The 17,648-nt window shown below is 37.2% G+C and overlaps 2 protein-coding genes across 9 annotated transcripts in view; one reads left to right on the top strand and one right to left on the bottom strand.

Moving 5' to 3' along the window:
* The window catches only part of FILIP1L (filamin A interacting protein 1 like), a 212,393-nt gene that overhangs the window by 157,337 nt on the left and 37,408 nt on the right, over positions 1-17,648 (top strand). The window contains exon 1 of one of the 8 annotated variants that reach the window (XM_075034240.1): positions 15,565-15,800. The exons of the other annotated variants lie outside the window; for them this stretch is intronic. The gene's annotated coding sequence lies outside the window, so the exon portion shown is untranslated. Of the gene's footprint in view, positions 1-15,564; positions 15,801-17,648 lie in introns of those variants that run through there. 8 annotated transcript variants of the gene reach the window in all.
* The window catches only part of CMSS1 (cms1 ribosomal small subunit homolog), a 244,960-nt gene that overhangs the window by 190,151 nt on the left and 37,161 nt on the right, over positions 1-17,648 (bottom strand). The gene's annotated exons all lie outside the window — the stretch shown is intronic.

Raw genomic sequence — 17,648 nt, 5'->3', positions numbered from 1 at the left:
TGTCATTTACTCTAGTAAAGAAACTAGCTCAGATTTCTCAAGTTTTCAGGGCGTTAGTTGTTAACACAGAGTACTAATTATGGAGGATTTTGATTTTTTTTTTTTTTTTTTTTTTTAAACTAGACCTGGCTTTTTATCTATTTTTAGAAGTTTAACACTGCATACTTTCCGACTTTAAGTAAGATTGGTAAAGCATCTGTCCTTCTTCTCCCCGAAATAAGCTACATTTGCTGGCATAATGCAACCAACTTATAATTATAATGTCACATAGGACTTACCATCTCAGAATGAAATCACTAGACCATAAAATCCCAGAGCCAGAAGAGGTCAGAGAGAAGAGTGAACAAAATTAAAGTGCCATTTAGTCAATTTTCCTTTTCCATGCAAGGATTAAGATCCCCTCAGAGTACGGGCCATAACATGACCGAGCAGTTGCTGAGTTACAGTTCTCCAAGGGCCCCACCAGTCTCCAGAAAAGAGGCCATACTTCTGAAGGCAAACATGGTGAGAGACATTCTTCCAGGTTTTGATCAATCATTTTTCAATAGAAAGAAAACAGACTGCTTTCCTCCTAAGCATTTTTTGAGAGCATATTCTATGGATTGAAGAGTTTTCAGCTGCAGGCCAAAGTAAGTTCCTAAACAGACATTTGGCATATCAACAGAAGCCCTAAAGGACCGGGTTTGATTTTGACCTTCCCAACAACACTCTCACTTGAAATTGATTATTTAACAAGGCACAAAATGAACTGAGGAAACGGAAAGAGCTACCCATGTTTTCTCTACATCACAGTTTGAAAGACTGCATTTTGCTAACAATTGTGCACAGATGTGTGCACAGGGTAGGAACGCTTCTATTTTGGATGATGCCTGTTTCCAGGACAACTATTCTTTTCACTAAGCAGTTAAACTTAAGTTGCATTAAGCCGTAAACGTTCTTGCTAACTTGACATGGTTAAAAAAAAAAAATCCACAAAACTGGATATTAAAATACAGGGGATTTTCAATTTTTCCTCTTTTAAAATGAGAATATGTACGAAGGCAGGTTTGTGTTTTTGCATCCAGATTTTTCCCTCTATTCCTTGGCAGAGAGGCTCTGAAGCTTGCACATCACCTTCTACTCCCTCAGAGAAGTCTTTAGACAGACATTATGAAGGAACTACAAGATATGGACTACATACAGAAAACCTGAATAAACGGAGCATACATTTTTGTCTTTAAATAAATCAGTCCCTCAGAAGTTAAGTGTACCAATTATGTGGCTAACGTTAGGGCAACAAATTTTCCCTTGCCTTCCTATTGCCATATGCCTGTCATTTTTTTCCTACAGTTTCCACTCACTGTTTCAAACATATGTTGCCACTTATGTGCCAAGAAAGGAATCTCTGAATTACCCCCTTCATGTATGATGAAATGGCAGACTGGATGGAGCCAGAGAGAGCACCATTAGCAGTTATTCACACTTCTGTTTTCTCTTAACTTCCTCTTCTCCAAAGTTTATTCCTCCTATGCTAGGGGATGTAGAACTATAAAGCCATCCATGACTCATGCTGCAAAATATATAGCTGCAGCCTTGTACCAGAGAAGCAATTTTTTTTTATTTTTTTTTTAAAGGCCACCTTAAATAAACTTTTTCTCCTTTCAGTTTCCAGATGGAGGATTCTTTTGTGAATCGCTTACCCAAGCATCAACACTGGTGATCCAACATTCTTTTCTTGTAAACTCACTGCTCAGTTTACCAGTGGTTTGCAGCCTCTCTCCCTGCAACTCCTGCTTCCCGGGGTCAGCCTCGGTGCACACTTCACAGTTCGAGAGCAGTGGACCTCAAAAAAAACATCTATAGCACTACCCCCCCTATTCTACCATGAAAAGATAAAGTCATGCACATAATTCTTCAAAGACGGGGGTGGGTGGGGAAATCAGTAAAACATGAATGGAGGGAAAAAACAGGATGCACAAACAACCAAAAAGCAAGTCAGTTTAATGACTTAAATTCCCACAATGCCAAGACATCCATGCTCCTGAGGGTGGTTCTTCTGGCACCCTGAAAACGCAGCTGAGTAACAGCCCATGAGGATACAATAATTTCAGCACTCTAAGAACTCAGTAGAAAAAAAAGCTATCTACTAAAACAGATGCCAGCAGCTACCTTTCTACCTTGCTAACATTAAACAGGGGCAACAGGAAGTTAGTCCATCAAGATTTTTTTTTTTTTTTAAACAGGTTAAATGTAACCATGCGTTTCCAGAAGGAGTCACTCAATGACAAACACAGTGCAAAAGTAAATATGTTGGAGAGTTTCAAGAGAAGTTACAAAAAAAAAATATAATTCATTAAATAAAAAGTCTTGCTAAACTACAATGAATTCAAATAAAATTAATACCTTCACTATTTTCTTTGATGCTCTTGCACTGGTTATCAGAATCAAAATTGCTGTGTGGTAATACTAGATTTTTTTTTTCCCCCTTTCTTGTTTTGTGGGGGTTTGTTTTGTTTTGTTTTGCTTTTTGGATTTTTGGGGGTTTGAGTTTGTTGGGTTTTGTTTGGGTTTTTTTTTTTTTTGTTATGTGAAGAGATACAGGCAGAAGTTTTCAAAGGAAAAAACCAGAATCATACATTTAATGCCAGAAAATTACTTAAATTAAATTGCGTAATTAAAGGTCAAACAATTACCTTTTGCCTCCATTTAAATTCTCAAGAGCATAATGAAACCAATAAAGATGCACAGCCTGAAACCTGGTATTTTTTCAATTTTGTAAGGACGTTGTTAATTACTTAGAGACATGGGTTCATGCTAAGAATGGGAACTATCCAACACATCTTGCTTTTACACTGTATTTTGTTATTGAGTGACTCTTCCTGGACATACTTGGTTATGTTTACCTGTTTTTTAAAGATAATTGTCATCCCGGGGTTTTATGTTTTTTACTGCCAAGGCATCCTATGAAACCAACTGCAATTCATGCAGAATAATGCTTTTCCTTAATTCTCAAACTAGTGGCCCCAAAGTGAAATGATGTTATGCTGTTCTTATTCCTCTTCAGTGCCACAAATTTCTGCCCTTACAGATATCAACCTCACCTTTTCTGGAATTTAAATAAGCAATTATCATATTTCTTGACAAACAAACATAGTAGAACATAGCTCAAACCCTCATATTTATGCTGATTCAGCAGTGAAAATTGAAGAAATCCTCCACCACTTACTTCCATCACTAAAATGAACAAGACGGGCCCCACAACACACTTAGTGTTTTTCAATTCTAACTTTCTTCAAAAAGCATATAAAGAAAATGAACAGTCAGCAGGGTAAAGCAGCAAATACTGGGTCCCAGAAAGTTTCAAATGATCCACTGTTTTTGAGGGGATGCAAAAGTTCTTTGGTCCTTTTGCAGAAAAAGGAATAGTAAGGCTTAAGTCAGAGTGGTCAAAAAGCAAGAAAGTCACATGGCAAGCTCCACTGCCAAAAGGGAGAAATCCCACAGGCTAATGTTTTTCTACCAAAATCCAGGGGAGTGAGGGGGTGGGAATCAATCTTTTTTTCCTAAACACACATCAGTAACATGTATATTTAGCTCTCCAAATTAACTAATAATCCTTTGTCCCAATGTCTGCACCACAACTGGTATAAAGATCACTGGGAGACTGAAACAGTCACTGATGCCTACATGAATAACTATCACGGAGAAAATGTCACACACGCACACCCCAAACTTTGCTAAGCAGAACTGCTGATGAGTAAAAGTAAAGCAAGCTGGTAGGATACTAAACATCACCTATTGCCCATCAAACAGATAACAATTGGAACTTGCATTCATTTTATTTAATCAAAAATTTGAATATTAACTATATTAAGCCTACTGAGTACTCATCCATGCTCTTTCCTGTGGATGAATGACAAAAAAAGGTCTAAGGACTACACTGCTGTGAACAGATAAAAATACAGTGAAGTTTTAAATAAGTCTTTGCAGTGTGTGCCTTCCTTTCCACTTGAGGATCTTCAGTATTAAACACACTTATGTCCCAGTTGTCCTTGAAGTATCAAGATTAATATTTTGAGGACAACACTTTCAAAAACAGTATCTTGTTTCAGGATTTTATGGGAGCACTGACCATCTGGAATTAATCTGGAGAAGAACTGGGGAATTCTGCAAAATGACCAAATCAAGCTTATTATTTCTGAGGGTACGTTGGGACAGGCACATTTACAAAAAAGTTGCCAACAAGTTCCCATTCTTCAGCAGATATATCCGAAAAGCAAAGTTAATATTGATGGATGACTCATACTGGTGCCTAATTTAGTCTGGGAGCAGGGCACGAGGGAAGAGAGGAGCAAAATCCATGGCCTTGGGTTCAATCAGTCTTTTTACTGAAAAACACTTTCCGGTCTAAAAGGTACACATACCCAAAGGCTGACTAGCAGTTTTAATTTGAAAGTTTGGTGCAATTTTACCCTGAAGCCATGCATAAAAACTGCGTTAAGACAACACAGGAAGTCACCTTTAGATCATCATAACATAAAGCTCAGACTTTTAAACAGTTTTTGTTTTTGTTTTTTTTTAACGTGGTCTCATTTCCCACAGAGTAAGGGCTCACCTATTTATTTTATTTAAGATGAGGTTTATGAAGTCCAGGTTCATTAAAACTAGACTGAGATCACACAAAATACCATGACAATCAACAGGAGACCAAGCTTTGGTATCACTTTCATACAGCTTGAGAACTATAAACTCCATATCATATCTTTCACAAAAAAAGGTCTTACTAAAAACCACATCAGTTCTGAACTGGGCCGATTAAAGTTGCCAGACACATAACAATAATTTTGCACATAGGGTCCTTAACACGTGAGTAACTCTAAAGAGTGGTTAAATTAGCTTAGAAAGACAAATTTAATATTCCATAATCAAAAAAAGTTTCTTTCCAGTATTTTTAAGTGGATCATTTTCCAATAAATTAAAACCACAGACTGAGTGGAAATTGGTCTGCCTCCTTTGAATTCATTAACAACAGGAATTACACCACACGAAATTTCAGCAAATCAGTCTATAAAAATATCTGTAAAACTCTTCTGGTTCTTTTTGTTTGTCTCAATACATTTAAGTACATTTACAGAAAGAAGATGAACTCTTAACCAATTTAAAATCTTATTTTCTTCAGCTACACCCTTCTGAAGTGAATCCTATCCCCAGACTATTATTTCACCTCATAGCTGTTGATAGGATAGTTAGGAAATGGTTAATTCTGCAAGATTACGTCTTCCATATGCAACTAACATTCAGCATCCCACCCTAAGGGTACAATCAACCAATAAAGACTTTGTTCTGATTATGTAATGCATATATTTGATATCCCACTTGAGAGCTCTTTTGGATGTAAAGACAACTATAGCATAGTGACTTTGCAAATACGATGATGTAATGTTTGGAAGTAACAAACCATCTGAGCATGCCCACTGCGAACCACACAACTCAAAACCCCAAGCACATTTAAGTCTGAAATATTCAATTGCTGGAGAGCTGTGTCTCCCCTTCTGCTTTGTTTGCTCCATAGCTCTTACAAACTCTCCGCTACCGAAAATAGAATCACAATTTTCTTCAAAACTAGTCACACAAAAAACCCACCCAGAACAACCCACCTTCGTGTGAAGTGAACAGGTTCTCAAAAAATGGAAAAAAACCCCTATCCCAACTTGTATTTATGAATAAGAATGTGAAAAATGTTTTCTAGATAACTTTAAGCAATGCATATGTCCAAAAGGCAGCAATCAAAAGAACACATGCAAGATTTGTGCAATTCTTAAGAGAAGTTGTATGTGGCAATCCAACTTGTATCAATATACCTGTAGCTTACGAGTTATGAAGGTGTTTAACTTGGGATTTACATTCAAATGTTGCAAGTGAACACATAGCCAGTACATTAATTTTTCAAAGTAGGAACAGTAATAGCCTATGAATGTCACAAGACCATGCACACATACATACAGTTTTAAAAGGACTGTCACCTCATGGAGCTTTATATATAGCAGCTTTCTTATTTCAGGTCAATGAAGAAATGTTTTTTAAAAGAGGAAAAAAAGCTTACTGAAAGTAAAACATTCAAATATTCACCAGAAGAATCACACAACAAAATAGTAAAATTTTATTATCAACTCAGTAAAATCACTCTCACTGAAGAGGTTACTATGAATAGTGAGAGAGAGAGAACAACATCAGGGTCAGAAGAATGAAGACAAACACACACATCAAGCCGAAAGCTCTACTGGAAAACAATGTGAGCATTTGTCTTCATTGTAAAAGAGGTGACCGTTTTCACTATCCTCAATGCCATGCAACTGCATTGACAGCAATAAATTGGCCCTATTTGAAATAAAAGATTCCTAGGATAATTCCATGCAGAAATGCAAGACACGGCCATTTTCCTTTCTAAACTCAGATTAATGCCAAAGTGAAAAGTATGCATTTGAGACTCTGTGTGGACTACTTCATGATTCTGGACCTCTTCCCTTTCCCATTGACCTCCCTTAGGGAACAAAAGTACAATCATAAGCCTCCTTGCATTCCAGTACAAATGCTAAAAATGCCTCTTAATCATTCCTTCCCAGTCACTCCATCAGACATCGGCATATTCACATGGTCCTCCCTCCACCTTCCAATAATCCAACCATGGATTTTCTTCTTTCAACATGACAAAGGCAAACTGGAACCTCACCTGACAAATGTTAGCCTCTTTTATTGCTTTTGGCTCCTGGATGCACTTAAAAATCAGAGACGAGCACAGAATAGCACAAGAAGAGAAGAGAAAAGACTTGTTAACATCTGGTGAAGTAGTTAAAGAAAAAACAAACAAACAAAACAACTACTTCATAGGGTGATTGGGTCTACCTGTTCCACTGCAGTTCTGAAAATAAATTATTATACTTGCAAAAGAATCCACAAACATGATTTCCCATCTTCCTTCTGTATTACTTAAGATATTAATGCTGCTTGCTGAAGCCTGTAGGAATTCACTACCAAAAATGGGCAGCTTTCCTGCTTTTGAGAAATACCTAAAATAGAGAAGATGCTTCCAAGAAAGCATTTTTCCACAATACTGAGGCAAAAGTAATGAGACAAAGTTTGGTTAAATAACCCAAATTCTGTGACATCAATACATGTGGAACACATACTGGTACAGCATTTAAAGTTAAGGTATCACAAAAGCCCTCAGTCACTTCTTCTAAAGAGTAACTAGCTGGAAGAAATCAAAATCCTTTGGAACCATTGTCCTTAAAAGCTCAGAAGTATCCGCAGCTCCTTTGTGTACATTTGCATATGCAAACTTTTCAGAGCAATTCCCAAAATGTCTGGAGGCATTTCCGAATTCGCTCCCACTTAGACCCTGCTCTCCCTGAGCAAAGCCATGGATAAGGGTTTCTACTAGCCTCTGAGCTATGAGTGTTTCTGCTCCAGGGATTCCCATCCCCATCAGAACTGCTCCAAGAACTCTAACCACCCATCACACTGACCACTGAGCAAACCATACATAGCAACATCTTTTGGCCATGACTTGCATTGATTTAGATATACACAGATAGCTACAAGTTAAGGCTCCACTTACATTCCCAAGCCCCAAGGTCAAAGGCATTTTATAACTCTCAAATAAAGTGTTTATTCTTGTCAAGCTCTGTATAACCTTATGTCACTCTGGACACACCTTAGGCTTCTAGCAAAATAACTCCTCCTATTTTGGTAGAGTTGGATCCATGTATGCTCCTCTTTAATCAGCAGCAATATCAAGGAGGACTGATTTGTTTTATGTGAGAATAACCTTTGCTCATCTACTATGGGAACTCTGAAATAAAAACAAATAAAACCAGAAAAATAGGGTAAACCAAAAATGCATCAAAGAACGAAAAACTTCACATATCCCAAAACACAGACGTCTTAAGAGTGGGAAAAGCCAACTTGAATCAAATTCTAAAAGGTCATGCACAACTGGGTCTTGTTTCACCAACACAACATACCTTTGGAATTCAGAAAATACTTATTCATTTGCAACTTCTAGTTCTAGGCCTCTGTTTATCATACACAAAATCCAGACACTTCTTTATGTATCACTTTAAAAGTTAAAATAAATAATAATTGTTGTCATTTTCCACAAAAAGGCTGCAAGCAGTATCCTAAGTACCATATTAAAATAACTGGAATTGTTTTTCTCCCTCTGCCCTTACTACTGCCTGGAGTTATGCACAAATATTTATTTATACATAAAGTTATGCATTTATTGGGGAGGGGACAGGGGGACACGTAGGGAACAACCCAAAGATTAATAAATTTACCATGCTTAAGTTCTGTAGAGTCACCTAAGAGTACTAAGGTCTATGATATTTTGTTGTACTATCCTTGCTAGGAAAAAACAGCTACGTTGAAAAGATATGCAAGAGAACAACAAATCATATGTCCATTTAAGAAATCAGCTTGTTTAATTTTTTCTTGAGTAATAACATGGTCTGCTTTGAAGATAAATTATTAAGAATTATCAAATGTACCATGAGATTTTGTGGCAAAAGAAGCCACTTCATATTTCTCTTATATTAAATTGTATCACTACAAGAAAGAATCCAATACATGTCTACATTTAATCAATTCTATACAGTTCATCATGATCACACACTTAATATACATACAATTTTTTATGGACTGTAACTGTCTTTCATCTAATTAATATTAGTTGTCATATTGTAAGCTTCTGAGTTCACTGGCCAGAGCAAATAGAAGCCAGAAATTATGCTCTGCCAGAATGCTTTCAATTAAGTTACCAAGGGGAAACAACGTTAAAAAGAACAGAAACTTCATCCTTACAACTAAAAATAGATAACTGAACAGAACAGATTAAAAATAAAGTACTCAACAACTAAAAAACCCCACAAAATAAAGTAGATCATAGAACACTGGGGAAGGTTGCAGGGAAGACTGTTTAAAGAGCATAGGATTTTAGGGACCGAAAAGGAGTTTTTGTCTTTCCTTTAGGTGCTAGAAGAGAATTTCCTTAAATCACTTCTTTGTGCTTGAGTACAATTCTCAAGCATGAAGCAATTTGTAGGTTATTCAAGCATTTAGTTCATCTCCTGAAAGACTTTCTTAGTGATAGTCCATCCTGTTGACATAATATCCAGAGACATGAGATCAATAAAAGTGTTCTCGGATAATGACACAACTTTAGTATTGCTGGGTTTAAGGTAACAGTTCTTAATGCTGACATGTCTCATGCAGGCTGCCATAAAAAAGCCAAATTAATACCCTTTTGTATTTATTCCCCGTCCTCACTCAAGGGTTTTGTGAAATTTTTGTTGCAGACTCTGGAGCTATGGAGTGTCTGAGTCTGCTAAATACATTTTCCCAAGCCCAAGAGACTCCTTGAACAGTACCTGCTGTGAGCAAGACTAACACAAAGAACTACATGTGACTACACACTAGGAGATCAAGAAATTCTGTAAATACTTTTCCAGACTAGAGAATTGAACCAGGCAACTAAGTCACATTTCTGAACTATGAATCTATCAGATAGCTCAGCAATTCTGAATCCCAAAGGGATCAAAGTTTTACAAGTTACATTACATCCCTAGGAATCCACAATCTAAAATGGCCTGTATAGGATACATTTGCCTCTGCATTATTTCAATACAGATTCCTTAAACAGCTATTGAAATTACCAATAACTTGAAGTACTGTGCTTTAAACAGGGACTACTGAAATTACAGAGAATAAGGAAAGCCTTTTAAAATGTACTTTTTAGCAGGGATCCTAAGTCAGGGGGAGGGGGTGGAGCGGAATTTATCAAGGTAGAAAAAACGTCTCTTATTAAATAGGTTTCATAACTTAAGTGCCAGCACCTAGAGACCCAAAGAAGGGCGGGTGGGGCCAAGTGCATGTTTGTGTTTTACTCAGCTATTGCAGGCTGCCCAACAAAAAGTCTTTTCTCTCCTTGCAAAGTTTGCCTTCTTTAGCATCCACAGTCATTCTTTTACAACTTACTATCTTTCAGATAAGCTCTCTTTAACAGCTATATTTTCACTGGGTTAATCAGTAGGAGGCAAGAGAAGCCTACTCAAGAGAATTATAACAATGAAATGTAAGACACAATACATTTTGATCCTGGATTCTCTCTCCTTAAACACTAAAAAAAGAAAAAAGTATGACAACTTTGTACTCCTCCATGTATAATATCAATGGCTCCAACAAGCCTTCTTACAGTTCCTAAACTGCATTCAAGTCCATGTTCACCTAAGTGTGTGCCTCACAAGCTTGTGCTCTCAAAGTAGACCGTGGCCTCAAGTGACTCCTGTAAAACTTGCAACCTGTAAGAAACGCACTGAATGCCAAATCCCTTCTACCCATGTGCTGGGCTTTGCACTCCAAGGCATTGGTGGAACAGCATCACCCAGCAACAAGTGAAGAAACAAAAGACATGAAGGGAAAAGCAGAAGGGAAGAGATGGTCAGTGACATGGAGGAACCAAAGGAACTTGCAGTAACTTGATCAACTTCTTCACCTCACCTGCATCGACAGGAGCATCCTCCATTAACGCCATGTTCAATTCATCTCTATGCAAGAAGTTGAGTTGACTTCACTCAAACCTGTGTGTTTATTACTCAAACAAGAATTAAACTGCTCAGAAAGAGGTTTGATCACTTTGGACAAAATGACTGAATCCACAACTTAGGTTAACACGTACAGAAGATCTGAGACAGGGATTCATGTCGAGTCAGACTTGAGGCTCAAAATGTTTCAGTCACACCGTTTCCCTTAAGTTCTACAAGAAGAATCTTGCTTTGACTGAATTTCAAAGGAGATGGATGAAGAAAAGTAGGCAACTAATTACATGGTGTCACATATTTTTTCTGAGGTCTAATGACTAAAGACAGACATTTAAAATATGTTCTACTTCCAAGCATGTTCAACAGATGTGGAACTTAGTACCTTCCAAGGTACCTCACCACAACAGTCTTCACATGATTACAACTCACTTGCTATTGCGTTAATACTGAAATGGCTGTCATGCTTCTAGAAATAGCCCAACTACACAGGCATACTTGGAGGTGGGGCGGGGGAGATAATAAAAATCTCAGTGCAGAACACCACAAACAAAACAAACGTCCAAGCCCAAACTACTACTTAAAATACACTATTGTGCAGAGTTTTCAGACTAAAGATTATCTCTTCCCATTATGGAGAACAGATTACTTGGCTATATACGGTTTATATAGACTAGGGGAAGGCATACAAATGAAATTCTATTCATCTTTGTCATGGTAAGCTCTGCCATGCAAAAAACGTCTTTTTTTCATAAAAAATTATCTTGGTCCCATACACAAGAGGAAACCATCTCACAAGCAGTTATGGAGCACTTGCCAGTTCTCCTTAGAAGAGAAGTCATTAGTACTTAAGAGATGTAGTCATCAACTTCTCAAGGCGGTGCCCAACAAAAAGGGATCTAATTATGCCTAATATTTGGCTAGGAATTTTATTTGTATCTGCCAAAGAAGGGAGAATAATGGAATCTGCAAACAATAGGAGAGTTTGGGAAAATATTTCTTCCTGCTGCCAAAAAAATTAAACACACACAGTAATGAAGATATGAATCTCTTTCCGTCCATGGTCCATAGTAAAAGACACATGAATCTAAAGAATGTTATCTTTAGAACTTTCCCCTGCTTCTCCCCCTTGCCTTCCACATGCAATTTATCAGTTGTCAGTGCATTTCAGACCGTCACTTAGCCATAACAGCCTCCATAGTTCTCTTCATAATATTCAGAAATTAATCTATGCATTAGGATATAAAACACTAAAATATTCCTTACTGATGTGTCAATCACAATGCTATAAGTAACAAATACAAATTGGATACAAAATTTTTGAAGGATGCTATCAATCCAAGAAATAATTGAAGAGTAAGCCTTCTTCCACTGAGTTAATGTCAAAACTCCCACAGACTTCAGAGACAAGGCTGAGCATACGTTGGAGAAAAATCCTTGAAGTCACATGAGTTATTAAAACATTAAACATCAGATCCTATTTATGCAATTCATTAAAATTCAACTTGTCAGTCTTGCATGTGTTTCAGTTCTCCAGTACCACTTGCAAAGCTTAAGCAGACCACCTCCAAAAAAGCAACCGGTTTTAAGTAATGTAAAATGCTAACAGAAGCTTTGACAATATTTGTACTTCTGTAGATGTCTATTTTTGGAATATGAAAGTAACCTAAAGATTTGGACCCCATAGAGAATTCCAAAAGCCCGAGCTTCAACAATATCTGCACAAAGTGAATGTGACCAAGAGCCTGATTCAGCCAAGCATTTAAATATATCATTAAAATCAGGCTTATGCTAAAGTCCTTTCTTTTTTCAACAAAAATACACAGGACTATGCTTTAAGTGCTTTGTTGAACTGAGGCCCAAGTTCCAATTTCCTTTATTTATCTTAGATACAGAATGGCTAAAGGACGGGGTCAAATGCTGCAATAGATAGGTTATGGGTTTAAGGACACTGGAACTGCTGCTATGAATTGCTATGGGAAGAAAAAGGAAAGAAAAGTGGTTTAACGACAGAAGTAATGGGAGGAATTCAGATAGTTTAAGTCTAAACAACAGTCTCAAAGTCTTTTAGCTTATTTGTCCTATTCCTATCCCCCCCCAATCGTCCATCTTTCCAACTTCTATTTTTTTCAAGTAAAATCCTGAGAGACTATGGGCACAAATAACAACACAAAATGATAAGAAGAGAGACTAGATGAAAGCTGCTGGAAGCAGGCTGCAGGGAGCAGCCCCACATTGTCAGGGGATGCACCAAATGATCTAATAAGGTTTTCATTTGGTCTCCAATTTCTACAAATCCACAGTTTCTTTTGCTGTCACAGTACTTGCTAATGCACCAATTCTGAACAACTGTGTCTATTAACTAAGGAAACAGAATTCATTTTCAGGGAGCAATGGATAATGAAACAGGCATATCTGCCTGCCCAAAGGCTTTCTTTCCCCTTCGGTGAAGTTCACCAGTGCCAGGATTCCACCTACAGATACTGGAAGACACTGTAAAAAAGCAGTAAAGGAAGGCTTCTCAGCAACTCTAGTTATTGTCTCAGACATAAATAAGCTTTTCATGTTAGAGTAAGCCAAAACTTGGAATTTTTAATGATATAGTTCCTTAACAGGGCTTGGAATAGTACTGTACTCTGTCCTTTTTTAAGTTGTGTCAATAGCAGAGACAGAAGTCAGGTCATTACACACTCAGCTGATGCTCTTTGATAAAGCTGTTTTGCAGAAGGTCACAGATGTGCACTTTTGTATCATAGAGGAAAATTAATTAAGAAACTAGAAGTTCATACTTTGGCCATCCCCACATGTAAACACAGATTTATAAACAGGAGGATTTGCATTCCCTATTCCCTGCTCTAGCCTGCCCCCAGACTGCCAATAAACTTATCACCAGCACTATCTGAGCTGTGTTCCTAGCAACTCCAGAAGAGAAGTGGACTGCAAGGATGGATTTTTGATTACCAGCTTTTGAGAAGTCCTCTTCTTCAAAGCTGTTTACGGTCTACAACAAGTGTTTCATGTGGGAGGACAAAAATGCAGGCAATTTTCATATAGAGATAGACTAGAGAGATAAGGTGTGTGCAGGTGAAGGGGAAGATGCAGGAATAAAAACAGAAACAATTGCAAAGGGAGGGAAAAAAATTAACTGAGTAAAATATGGAAACAGTTTTAACTCTAAGCATTCCTATGCTTGCACACACACACACACACACAAAAAAAAGAATGCATGCATATTTAACCCCTAGCTACCTACAGATCTACTTACCTGACTCCCCCTGCAAATCTTAGCTGGATATAGCATCCTCCACAGCCTGCTCTAAGACAGTATCTTACACCCGCAGTTGTCCTGTCTTTTTAAACAGAGTCCCAGCAGAAAAGGTGAATTTGTAGCTGAAGTCAACTTCACCTTCCCCATACTGAGGTCACCTGGATGAGCTTTTATGTAATTCAGATGATCCACACTGACCCAATACTTTTGAAAAAACTATACAAAATATTAGTTCCCCAAAACATTAGCAGTTCAATTTTAGCTAAAGGACAGGTTATTTTGGGGGGTTTGGATACGATTATTAAATCTCCCTAGAATAGGAAATAAAATATTATCCTGGTCTGTCCATTGGCATATTCAAATAAGACATTTCATTATCTCTGAAACCATTTTGGAAGGGTCAGTATACAGGTATTGCACTATTAAATAGATTTGGAAGTTTTCTGATTTAAGTACCCAAATCTGAACTTCCCGAGTACCTTATAAGGGGGACACAGCAGGATCATCCATACACACAAGTTGCACACTTCTGAGTAAGCCTTTACCCAGTCACAGTGCAAAGGGCTGGCTGGAATTTTCCAACTGAAGAATAAGTATCTTTTTTAGGTTACACTCAGGGTAAATATGTGCAAGGTAGCTAAGAGATGTCTGTCTCTTCAATGAAATGCAAATATTTTAATCACCATTTGTCTTCATACCTACAGACAACACCTCCAAATAAATAAATTGCCTTATGTTAGCATGTTCAAGTATGATAAAACACGCAAGAAGCAGGCAGTAGGATAGCTTAAGCTATACCGAAGTTTATCGGAAGACTAAAATCTGAATTATGCAAATGAGTTGTGGATGCATCTACTTTAACAGAGCTGCACAAAATAGGGTAGAATTCCTTTCAGTGGTCTAATTTACCCATCAACACAAAAGGACTTTATTTCATTAACTCCTGTTAACCCTTAGAGGAATTTCAAAGTGGTTTGTGCCTATTTCAAGTATTTCTTCCTTGTGTTCTCAATGTTTATTCAGGGCGCACACTGAAGGACAGGGAATACAGGAGATACATTTAAGCTCTTCAATCTAAACCCTACTTTTTGGCTTCCTGCCTCTTTCCTAAATATTAAAACAAACGACTCATTTCTTTAAGACTTTCTTACTAAAAATAGTTGGTGGGACTGCTTAATTGTGTTAGCTGAAACACAAACATATGAAAAGGAAAGGGTTTTGTAGCAAAAACATTGAAGAGAAAAAAAAAAAAAATCAGATTTCATCTGGCCTTCCCATCATCACTTAGAGAATTGTTTTGTAGTTACATCATCAGGAAATAAAATACTATCCTCTGAGGACCCCGACTCTTTACAAAAGGAAAAAAAAAAAGCAAGGCTCGAAGTTCATATCACCCTCTGAGGAGTTCAGCTAAATTCACATTTTTTGTCATATTAAAAAAAAAAAGTAAGAAAAAAAGAAAAAGCTCCCTTAGAACAACTAATTAAAGAAGATGACCTGGAATTTAATTTTTCCCTTCTCAAATTCTAGGCTGTGAGACTAAGTGGAAAACATTATAACTAATCAGCTAACAACTTCTAATGACTTTATTATCAATAATAGAAAGGAACTGCCCTAACCCAAACCTTCCGCACATTCTTCTTGGCCATGAACTAGTAGACAAATGCAATATTTCACACAGTCCTGAGCGTCAGCTGGAGCCAGAACACATTAATAAGCTTTCTAAGTTCTGGCTATCACTAAAGTACACCAGTCAGACACGACGAGTCTGCACAACACAGAGCGCCTTATATGGCAAGGCAATGACGTAATGCTCCATAGGCTTGGGGCATGCAAAGAGCCTATCTCTCATTGTTTAGTGGGACTGCTGGAATGCTCACATCTCTGATGCTACAGCTGAACGCCTCGCACCATGGAGCAATAGCTGACCCAGGATTTCTATAGTCCGGGAGCGCAAGGTAAGGGAGAGGGTGGGAAGCAAACTTCTTCTGGCACGCACTGGCGCTTCTTGCTTTTTCCTATTGACATACTTTTTTAAAAAAGTCGCTTCCAAAAAAAGGGGTGAGGACTGAGAAACAATGAAATACCCCAAAACAGCACCAGGAGATCTAGAAGATGTCTGGTTACTCGGAAGTAGGATGACTATTTCAAGCGTTAAAAACTGTATTTTAAACAATTCCTACAGAGCCAACAGATGAGGAATTAATTTAATGTTAAAGGAGGAGGTAGTTATGAATTACACACACTTTCCAAATGGTCGGATAAAATCATGCCTGCATTTAAAGCTGTGGAAAGAGTCCAACAGTATTGTAATATATTAGGTAGAGCTACTGCCTCTCTTTATGCTGCATTTATATGCATATGCTATATATTAGTAGATATGTATGTCCATATGTCTCTAAGCATTTACTATACTTTTGAACGACTTTTACTGTAGTTTACAGAAGGACATATAAATTGCCACAAACATTACTTTGCAATAAGATTATGCTATGTCTGAAAGAAACAATTGTAAGTAGTTTAATTACTAACAAACTTTTCAACTCCTACACACTGCTTCCCTCTTCTGTGTCTTGTGTGCAAGTGTCAAATCACAAGTGGACAGAGATGCCAGACTTTGATGAAAAATCTTTAAATCCTGGTCATCAAACAAATGACAAGGCTTTCAAAATCAGATAACCCACTGGTCTCTTCGAGGCTTATTCTGCAAGATGCTGAAAAGTATTGCAGTTATTAACTCTAAAAAAAAAAAAAAAAAAAAGAGAGAGAATCGAAAACAGTTCTGACGAGGCACTAAGCACCTTGAAAGATGAGACCTTAGTGTGTTTATAATTCACATCTGCATAGTATACAAAATTACACTGTCCTCTCTGTTGATTAAGGGCCAAACCCTGTCAAATCCTTGTTTATAGGAACAACTGCAATTAAGTCAATTGTACTGTCCTACTTGCAAATTCAGACTACTAAGCATTACTCTCCAGAGTCTTACATGTAATTTAAAATGTTAGAAAAGTTAGACTCCTTAAGACCTTTAAACTCAAACTCTTCTTAAAAGTAAAACATGTTTTTGTTGTATGTTTTCATTTTCCTTAGTACAAAATTAAATCAGCATTATGTGTTAGGGCAGCAGAAAGGGTTTTGGGGTTTTTTTTCCCTTCACTTAATTTTTTAAATTCCGCAAAATCCTTGTTCAAGTATGTATTTAAGAAAAATCAAAGCTGATATAATCGCATGCATTGCTGTACTATCAGGCATGCATGGATTTAGAGACCGAGTCAAAATATGTGTAAACATTTTCTTTTTTTTTTTTTTTGCTTTAAACAACAAGAAAATATTAAGCAGTTATTTTCCCCATGCTTCTAAAAATGTAAATATAGAGAGACACATTTCATTTCAAAGATGATTAAGGTATTTGTGTATTATTAACCTTGGCATTTAGATAAAGGTCACATCCATGTTTCCAAGACAATCTTTCTTATAACAAGCAAAGTTTACACCTCTGTTGATGCCTTAAGTCTGCCTAGCTATAGCATCAGGGAAGAGTATAAACGTATAATATATATATAGAATGAAAAGAATCCTAGCAACCAGAACAAATGTAAGTCTATAGTAGAAAACCAATACCCCGGATCAGTATCCTAAGCCCTTTACAATGTTTTCTGCTTGCTAGTCTGTCATATCTGCAGACTTGCAACCTATGTCCTAGCATTTTCAGATCTCTTCGCTGATAAATGATTACTTGGTTTACTACATATCCTATGTCCAGTGGATTTACTACTTAATAAATACATTGCCAACTTATAAAG

This window comes from Buteo buteo, chromosome 8 (assembly GCF_964188355.1).
Source record: "Buteo buteo chromosome 8, bButBut1.hap1.1, whole genome shotgun sequence".
NCBI classification, from domain to species: Eukaryota; Metazoa; Chordata; class Aves; order Accipitriformes; family Accipitridae; genus Buteo; species Buteo buteo.
Note: the sequence above shows the minus strand (reverse complement) of the source record. Positions and strands in the feature narration are given on the sequence as shown.